Source organism: Mastomys coucha, unplaced genomic scaffold (genome assembly GCF_008632895.1).
Source record: "Mastomys coucha isolate ucsf_1 unplaced genomic scaffold, UCSF_Mcou_1 pScaffold13, whole genome shotgun sequence".
Taxonomy (NCBI): Eukaryota; Metazoa; Chordata; class Mammalia; order Rodentia; family Muridae; genus Mastomys; species Mastomys coucha.
In genome coordinates, this window is record NW_022196895.1 from 68,849,796 (window position 1) to 68,860,239 (window position 10,444).

The 10,444-nt window shown below is 40.2% G+C and overlaps 1 long non-coding RNA gene across 1 annotated transcript in view; it reads right to left on the reverse strand.

Moving 5' to 3' along the window:
- The window catches only part of LOC116087720, a 96,466-nt gene extending 88,650 nt beyond the window's left edge, over nt 1–7,816 (reverse strand). Inside the window, exon 1 of the long non-coding RNA XR_004117583.1 lies at nt 7,757–7,816. This is a non-coding gene — a long non-coding RNA (uncharacterized LOC116087720). The remainder of the gene's footprint in view (nt 1–7,756) is intronic.
- Between the last annotated feature and the right edge of the window lie 2,628 nt (nt 7,817–10,444).

The window sequence follows — 10,444 nt, forward strand, 5'->3', positions numbered from 1 at the left end:
CTCTCTCTCTCTCTCTCTCTCTCTGTGCTACTCTTAGCTCCGCCTCCATTTTCCCTGTCCAATCACAGGCCTCCCACTGCCCTAATGTTATTGGACAGGGAAAATTCTGCCACAAGAAGGTAAACACTCCACTGTTGGGCTATGAGGATACACACGTGTATTATTTATCCTATAAATCTCGCCTTGTTGGTTGCACTTGAGTTATGTGGAAAGAATAGGGAGTTATTTCTGGATATCTGAAACCCTGTATTTGCCTGCTGTGTCCCTATAAGAATCACTTAGGAAATTTGTGTGCCTTTATTCCCTGAGAAAATGGACACAACTCTGTATTCTGTCTTCTATAGTCAGTTGCTGAGGTCTACTGCAAAACTGGAATAAGCTAATGATTGGCGCATGTTTAAAATTGCAGAGGACTAAGACATGAGGCAGGATAAATACTTTTCTAAAAATAGGCTGAGCATACTTCACCAATACTGAAGAAACTTTAAGAAAGTTTAAGAAAGAAAGCTGAGGACTTTAAGAAAACAAGTCCATCAGTCTGATAATAGTAAGCCAAGAGAAAAAAAATTTTATTTTTAGTAGTATACACGTTTAGGTACTACATAATGTCTCAATGACTTTCCATCAAAGGCTCCTGCAGAAATGGCAAAGTCTGCCTGACATAAGTCAATTACAATTGATCGAGAGGATCAGATTAACTCCCCAACTCAGCACATTCTGGGCTGTCAGGCACCCAGGTCCTGGTGCAGAGTTTCCTGGGACTCCCAAGGTGGGTCCTCTGCCAGAATCAATTGCCCCATTGCTGACTCCATACACAGAGTCTGTGGCATTAACACTTTCACTGTTGTAGGAGTCTGTCAATTACTGAGTCTTATAGACGCCTGTGGATGGAGGAGCAGAGAAGGAAGAAAGGAAGAAAGGAAGGAGGGAAGGAGGGAGGGAGGGAGGGAGGGAGGAAGGAAGGAAGGAAGGGAGGAAGGGAGGAAGGAAGGAAGGAAGGAAGGAAGGGAGGGAGGAAGGGAGGAAAAGGAGGGAGGGAGGGACAGAGGGAGGGAGAGAGGAAGGAAGGAAGGAAGAAGGAGGGGGAGGGGAGGGAGGGAAGGAAGGAAGGGGGAGGAAGGGGAGAGGAAGGAAGGAGGAGGAAGGAGAAGGGTAAGGGGAAAGAAAAAAGAAAAAATGGAGACTGAGAACACGTGTGTCAAAGTTAAAACTGTCCTCATGTTCTTTTAGCCAATAAGGAAGGTCAAAGAACCCCAGGGTTCCCTTAATCTCACAGGATTCCCCAGGGTACATTCTTAACCTTGTTTTATATGAATGCATGAAGATATCTTTCTGAGAGGTATGCCCCGAACTGGGAGACTTCTAGAACTCAGTGTAGATGATTTTACTATTTTAAATGGAAAAAAAAAAAAAAAAAAAAAAGCCGGGCCGTGGTGGCACACATCTTTAATCCCAGCACTTGGGAGGCAGAAGCAGGCAGATTTCGGAGTTCCAGGCCAGCCTGGTCTGTAGAGTGAGTTCCAGGACAGCTGGAGTTACACAGAGAAACCCTGTCTTAAAAAAACAAAAACAAACAAACAAACAAAAAAGAAAGAAAGAAAGAAAAACCAGTTTGGGGGCTGGAGAGATGGCTCAGCGGGTAAGAGCACTGACTGCTCTTCCTTAAGTTCATGAGTTCAAATCTCAGCAACCATATGGTGGCTTACAACCACCCATAATGAGATCTGACACTCTCTTCTGGTGCGTCTGTAGACAGCTAGTGTACTTAATTATAATAATAAATAAATCTTTTTTTAAAAAAGTGGTAGCATCTAAGCCACTGCTTCTTGTTAACTAATAACAGCATCTAAGCCACCACCGCTGCTCCTTGTTAACTAGGAGTCCAGCGACAGGAATCAACATTTCCTGGAGTGTTTGTTGAGCTGACAGTTCTAAGAAACCTTAAAAAGTGACTCTCTGGAACATAAATTTCAAAGTGTCCTTCAACCTTTGGGTTTTTTTTTTTCTTTCTTGCATTCTTGAGCCCACTTCCTCCAGTAGTGGTTTTTTTTTTTTTTTTTTTTTTTTTTTTTTTTTTTTCAATCAAGGTGTGGGGGAAGGGGATAATGTGTGAAGCATTCTGAAGAAACATCGCTTTTACCACAGATTTTCTTTCTCAGCACTGTCTCTTCCCAGTTCTCTGAGCTATCTTTATCTATGTTTTTTTTTTAAATCATCATCCGGGTAGAGGAAGATCCCAGAGCTCTGCCAGTATATCACACTACATTTGTTTCTATTTATTCAGGTCTGTTCCACAGGATAGGTGAAGCCACTGTTATTTACGGCCCCATGCGCATGTATATACAATGATTCTTTCTTTACAAGTCTCCCCTGCTTTCCATCTCTTCAATGGAGCTTGAAAACCCCCAGGCAGATTATATCAATGCTTCATCAGACTTGCATTGTCCAGGCACCAGACAATACGCTGGCTGCATAGTTCCAAAAGAAAATCACTACCTGCTGATAGGCAGGGTAGACATTACTTACCAGATGTCTGGCTTTCATTGTTGCTAACTTGTTTAATTTCTGCACGGAGCAATGAAAGTGTTTTGATCTTTCAAAGCAGAAATGTGCTCTGTATCAATTGATTCCAAATGGCCTCTCTTTAGATTGAATTTTTATTTTATTTGGTTGAATGATTTTGTTTCATGTAAACCTGTATTTATGTGAAAAATTCAAATAATGCATTCCAATTTGCATTTGAAAAAATGAGAATCTTCGTGTTTATGAAATCACTTTGGAGTTGCAATTACAGTTCTTTGTCTCTGGGATACACAACATGTAATTGGGTCAACACTGTTAATGAAGGACTAGTGTTACTGATAATGAGCGATGAGTGCTAGCTTCAATGTTACATCCCCAGCAGGTGGTAAATACAATATGTTAAAATAGATAATTATGTTGATGTTTCAAATATCAACAGACCAAAGAAGTCATTAAAAACATGTAACTAAGAGGTTAAAAGGGACAAACACAAACTCCACGTTTACCCAAAGGGTAGCTCCCCCTTCCTAGGGGTTTTATTCTGCATCTAAGTGGCTACTTCTTTTAGTTCACAGCTCATCAAAATGGCATGAAATAGCTGACTGACACTGGCTGGTGTGGACATCACAACAGCACAACTGCTAATACAGTCGAGTACTCAGAGCTTGAACTCTTAACACGTGGTAGGGGGAAACTTCCTGAAGCTATTTAATAAAAACTTACTGCCCCATCCTAAGAAACGTCACTGCGTGGAAGACCCATAATGAATAAATAAGCTGTTTCTGGTCTTATATTTAAAAAAAAAAAGCAATCTGCAAAGACTAGCAACACACACAGCAGTTGGCAAGACATAAAAAAATTAAGCATAGTAGAAACAAAATGGAACTTGAACGTAAGAAAACAAACTATGGGATGAAATAATTGATAAGAGCTTTACAAGGAAGCAGTTTTATGTCTACTAACGACCCTTGGTCTTCCTTTTAGAGAATATATAACTACTGGTAACTTTAAGAGTGGGAACACTTAAATCTGATTCATATAAAGCTTGGACTTGAGAAAAACCTTTGCTTTGGGGAACAGTTCAGTGATCCCAAAAGCTTCCCATCTTTCTGATCTGCTTTCTCTGCAGGGATGTGCAGGAGGTCACTGGGTACCTGATCCAGCTTTGCGTACTAGATCCTCGCCCACGGCATCCCTAGACAGAAGATGAGCAGAAAACTACTACTCTCTACATCCTTCTCAAAAAGAAAAAGAACCCAGTCCCAACCCGCACAGACTCCCTTTATAGACTGTTCTTAATAATAACCTTATAATCGGCTACATAGACCAGAACTAAATAAGGATTTGCCTTGATAATGTCATGAGGCTCTCTCACCTTGCATCTGGAGGATTCTGAGTCTGGAGGTGACATAATTAAATGAGAGATTCCTGAGGTTGGATGAAAAGTTAGTAATAGGCGACTGAAAAATCAAAGCTGAGCCAAGTTGCCTATTCCCTGAACATGGTCGCTACATGTGGATAAAAATCAGAAGACAGAGATCTAAAGCTAAACTAGGAATAAAACACCAAATTCTCTGCAGGTAACTTCTCAAATAACAAAAAGCAAACTGTGCCCCTGAGGAGATGACTAGGTAAGGAAACATTACAACATTCCCTTTGGCTAGCAATATGCTTTTGTGATATAGTGCTGGCTCTTGCTCTCAGAAGGAAAACTCTTAAAAGAAGTTGAGAACACCAAATGTTACATTGGAGACAATTTTCACTTTTACCTGGATGACTAGATTCTGTGAGAGAACCACAGAATGTTAGCCTGGTAGACATCACTTGCCTCGTGACCAGATACATACCAATCATAATTATCAGAAGGGTCTTTACAAATTAGGTATTAGTCAGCTTTATAGTAAAACACACGAACAAAGGTTAAAAGAGTGGGGGCTCATAAAAATGACTGAAAGTGCATTTCAGAAAGACAGGCACACACACATACAGAGAGACAGAGAGAGAGAGAGACAGAGAGAGGCAGAGAGAGAGAGAGAGAAAGAGAGAGAGAGAGAAACCACATGTTCCATTGCAGTTGTCAGCTTTGCCCAACTATACATAGCAAACTCTAAACATTCTATGCATTACAAAAGGGCCTCTTTCTCACTCATGTACCAACAGTAGATGTCTCTTTTCCATCACAAGGTTTAGTATAGTGATATACACACACACACATATATATATATGTAGTGATATATATGTGTGTATATATATGTGTGTGTATAATACAATAATATAATACAAGAATCTATTAAGTGGCCAAGAAGATGAGAATAAGTGAAGTGCTTGTTCTAAATAGGGCAGTAACTTCACCCCTCTAAAACTCAGGCAATAGCAAGGAAGAGGGGTTTGGAAGAATGTAATAGATAGATGATGGGGAGATCCACAGAAAAATGGCATGTTCTAGATGTCACATAGCCATTGAGCTCATGAATGCTGGGGTTGTCTGCACATGGTTTCCTCTAGGTTATACACATTACCATTTCATCACAGACTAGGGGAGGGCCAGGCCTCCCCACCCTTCCCTGAGGAACCATTGCTAATGAGTGGGTGTTGAGAAGAGTACATCATCTTTCTCAGTGCTAAAGCCACCGATAAATTTCCCTTGTTTAGGAAATAGCCTCCCAGTCATGGATAGCTAAGAAACTAATGAAACTCAGTGGTTCACACACAAAAAGAAGAAATAAAGGCAAGAGAGGACTTGGGAAGCCAGATTCAGCAGCAAGAGGAGAAGGGTATGAGACAGTAATGGAAGGTGAAAACGACTAAAATTCATTATAGAAATGTTTGAATCTATCAGACAATAAAGACAGGTTTAGTGATGCACTGCCCTCTCCATGGCAGTCAAAACACTGATGGACTTCAAAATATATTCAGCACCAGTATTGTGATCATAAAAAGAAAGAGTTATAAGAATATGTTCTGGTTGGCTGTGGGGGAAAGGTGTATGCTGGTGGCCCCATGCTGAGGCGTCCTTCCCCCTGAGAGACCAGACATACACCTGTATAGTATAGAATAGAGTTTATTCAGGACATGGAGAGGGGAGTTAAGAGAGTAGTAGAGGCAGAGAAAGCCAGGGAGAAGGAGAGAACGGAGAAGTGGAAGCCAGCCATGACCATGTGGAGAGAGGGGGGAAGGGAATGGAAGCAAGGGGGTAAGTTGTAAGAGAGAGGCAGGAGTAAGAGGGTAAGAAAACAAGAGGGTAAAGAGAGAGGAGGGGCCAAGCAGCCCCTTTTATAGGGCCAGGTCTACCTGGCTGTTGCCAGGTAACTGTGGGGAGGAGCATACCTGGCTGTTGCCAGGTAACTGTGGAGGTGGAGTTTAGACAGAATACCAACAACTAGAATCACTCCAATTGATGTTGGTAGCATCTTACTCCAGGAAAGTGAAGGGTATCCTTCCCATTGATGATGAGCCTTCCACTTCCAGCCTTACCTGGGTCATGAAACTGCTGCCATCACGTTGAACATGGGGACCATGTAGTTGAGGAAGCTGAGGGTATTTATGACAACACTGGAGTGGAAAGTAGCCACAGTGACATGACACAATATGCCAACTCCACTCTGACCTTCTCCAGCTGGTGCCAAAGATGAGGTGGGAGTAGGTGGGAAGATGGGGCTGGAATTTGAAAGGGGGAAACTGAGAATTTCAAATGTTCTCGTTCTCTCAATTCTAAAACCCTTCACTGAAGTCTAACCGTGTATCTGGAAATCAGGTGCGTGCATGTGTGTGTGTGTGTGTGTGTGTGTGTGTGTGTCTGTGTGTTTGTATGTGTGTTTATGTGTGTGCATGTGCTCATGCACGCATAAAAAGATTAAAAACTACTGTTTTTCATTGTTTTTTTTTTAAATTTTAAGACTGATAGCAATTTTAGTAAATATCCCCTAAAATGAACTTATAGTGGTAAATAACATTGATAAATTAGCTCAATGGTTGCCTTGCTTGAGACACATAAATTGAAATACCATGATGCACTGAAAGTCTACCCAAGTACCAATTCATTACTACAAATTTAACAAGTGCTCCTCTCTCTGCTAAATATACCTTCAGTGTGAATATTGATTTCCATTCTCACTCTTATTACCCTCTGCCAGACTGTAGTCATCTGCTTGGCATACAAAGAGCATACAGGCAAGCTGAGCAGCCTTCAGTCTCTCGTCTTAGCTCATGTCAACCCTGCCTCTTCCGAGCAGCTGGAGTGATTTTTTCCAAAGCCTGTGAATCCACTCAGACCATTACTCTGCTACAACCTCAAAAATAACTGTGTTCTGCTAATCCCTGGGTTCTGTGACTCTTGTCTCAGAGGGCAAAGTCATTAACGTGACTTCTAAGACACTGGATGATTTCTGTCACTTGCCTGCTTTCCAAGTGTCATCTTGTGCTTTCCCATTCCTAGAATTCACCATAACTGCTTTTACTGGAGGCTCATCGTTATCTATCCCCTTGTGTGGGTCCTGCCCTCTTATGTATGCTTCCCATGTATTAAAGTCTATTCATATGACCTCGTTATCTCTTCTTAGAAGTTGCTTCCACCAAGAAAACCATCTCTTGCAACCCCTTTAAGGTCCAAATAAGAATCTCTTTTGGCTATTTCCATTGTACACTGACACCCTCTACATTCCCAGACATGCCTAGTGAGTTATAAATCAATACTTGGGCTGTTCTACTGCTGGGATGGATTCTGAACTCAGTGTAACTTTTTAGGTACCATTTTTACTTAATGAATTTGTTCATGATGATTTTTTTTTAATAAAGAAGTACTGGAAATATTTTGTTCTATACATGAAAATGAGAAGGCAGAGATGACCTAGAGCAGCCATTGTGGAAGGCAGAGTGCTCCACAGCCTAGCAGTGGTAATGGGATAAAGAGAGTCTAAAAACCCATTCGGGAGAGTCCAAAGCAAACTCTAGTCAATATCAAAGTGTCTAGGGTGCTTTTCCAAAAGGGTGGGATACTGCACTGGGTCAAGGACATTGATGGCTGCTAGAGGAGGGACTCACTTTTCTTTAAAAGTGAGGATACTAGGAGTTTCTTCATGCCCTAGTGCATGATCTTATACCCTTTCCTGTAATGGTAGCTCTGACTGGACTCAGTTGGTTAAAGAATAAATAATCATTGTTTTTAAAGAAAGAGAACAACCAAGTCACCCACTCTTGTCTGAATAAGACAAGATCCATAGCACTTCATACATACCATGATGAAAGGATTCCTAGGCTTAGGCTTGAGTAGCTCTTTGCATCAGGTGTTTAGGAGCTTGGTGTTCTGGAACTTGCCCTTTCACGAAGGGCTTTGTTTCACTTCCTTGGCTCAGTTTGCTCATTCATGAAATACACACAGTATCCACTCAACAAGCATGTTATTTAACAAAGTACTAGAGATGGGTTATTTAAGCAGCAGACATTGATTTCGGATTGCTGGAACATCCAAGGTCACGGTAATGACGGATGTGGATCCTGGTTAGAACATACTGCAGAAAGCATCCTCACTTTTCCTTACATGGCAACAGAGCAGAGAGAGGCAATAAACAGTGGAAGCAAAGAGAGAGAGAATGTGTTCTGGCCTCTCTAGGTCCTATGAAGGACACTGATCACATCATGATTTGAACTACGCCTAATTAGCTCCAAAGCCCTCATCTCTAAATACCATCACCTCGGGACTTAAGGCTCTAACGTTTAACTATGGGAGAGGGCAGCACAGAAAACTCAGCCCCCTATAAGACATATGTAAATGGGAACACAATGCAGCAAATCTGCAGTGCCTTCATTCCCAACCCTTTGGGATCTAGCAGAGGACAACCTATGAAGAGACTGGAAGTAATTCTGCTTTTCAACCGAGACCCTTGCTTGGTGAATAGAATCCCGCAGAAAACAGCGTTGTCATGACACCCTGGGTTTCCAGAGCTGCTCTATTGGGTTCACAATGAGCACATGGTGTTTCTAACTGTCCTTATTCCTCCACTGGGCCAGAACTACAGTCCAGAGGATGATCAGATGAGTTCTTAACTAGATCTTTATTGCTCTTCATGCCCCATGGCTAACAGACTGCCTGGCATGCAGCTCATGCTGCCCGAATACCGGTGGAATATATAGATGGTGGAATGGCATTGAATTTTATTTGTTACCTACTATAAAAAAATACATTTTGTGTTGGATATTTCTGTTCCAGTGAACATTATTTGTAGAAATGAAGACTAAAGAACAGCCAAATGAAAAGTAGGAATTCCAGCATTACCTAGGACATGTAGATAAAGCTCCCATACTGGATATTTACCTTATACTAGACCATTACAAGAAATGTTTCTGGCACAGAACGCACATAATTCCTAGGACAAAATAACACAAAGTGAAATTGTATCTAATTAGCAAAGACACTGTTTCTTGCCTTTCCTGTTAATACCTGCCCCTATCTGTATTTAGTCTTTCCTCTGAACATGACTCATTCATACAAACAGGTCCTTTGTGCTGGATTTTTTACTTTCATTCTGTAATACATTATTTCTTCTCTCATCCATATTTTAACATGGCACACATTACATAAAATGTAGCATCTTCATCATTCTTATATGTGTAGTTCAGTGCTACAAAAGTATGTTGTACAACCATAGTCTATGATCTTGTAAAATATTACATTCCTTTGTATATATATGCAAGTACATATGTATGCATGTGTGTGCAATCAGGTCTCAATGTGAGAGGCCATAGGACAACTTTCAGAGGTCAGTTCTCTCCTTCTTCTAGGTAGGACTGGGGAATCAAACTCAGGCCATTGAGTGAGCAGCCAAGAGCCTTTATCCACAGAGACACAGCATCTACACCCTTTCTCCTTATAAAGCTGAAATTCCAGTCATCAATAAGAAGCCTCCTCGTCCCTCTTGACCTGAAGTACCTGTCAATAACAATTTCATTTTCTATCTTTATGACTTTGTCTAAGTATCTCCAAGTAGAATCATACAGTGATTGTCTTTCTGAGACTCGATTGTTTCTCTTACTATAATGTCCTCATGCTTCATCTATGTAATGATATGTGGCATAATTTTCTTCTTTTATAAGACTAAATGATATTTCATCACATGTATGTGTCACATTTTCTTTCTTTTTGGCTGATGATGGATATTTTAGTTTTGGCAGACAATATTGCTTTAAATTTAGGAATAAATTTAAATTTCAATTATTCTGGGTTCATAACTAGACAAGTAATAAATTGCTGACAACTCAATGTTAGTATTTAAAGACCACTACATTGCTTTCCATTGCATATCACATTGACTTCCACATTACACAAGTGTTCCAGCTTTTTTGTATTTAATTAACACTTGCAGACCCCTAGAGGTTTTGATATACATTGGGTGTAGTGAAGGTATGGAGTGGTATCTCATAGTCCATGGCTCACATTCCCTTACTGTGAGTAATATTGAACATCTTATATGCCATATAACCTGTTGCTCATTTTTGTATTTTCTTTGGAGAAATATCTTTTCAAGTTCTTTCCCATTTATCAATCATTGTAGTTTGTTGTTGTTATTACAATTATCATTATTTTCTATAATTCTTAACTTTTAGGAGTTTTCTATATATTTTTAACATTAACCTCTCATAGAGAATGTATTTTAAAATTTATTTTCTCCCATTTTGTGAGGCTACAGTTTTACTGTTTGTGCCTGTTAATACATAAAATATTCTTGGTTTTTATAAAGTATGTTCAATCTATCTATTTTTTATACTTTTGTTGGTTTTTTTGGCTCACATCTAAGAGAACATTAACAAATCTAATGCTCTGAAGCTTTCGCGATGTTTAAGTCTGAGAGTTTTGTAATTTAAGCTTTACCTTTGACCTGTGATTAATTTTGAATGAATTTTCTTATACACTGTTCAGATTTTATTG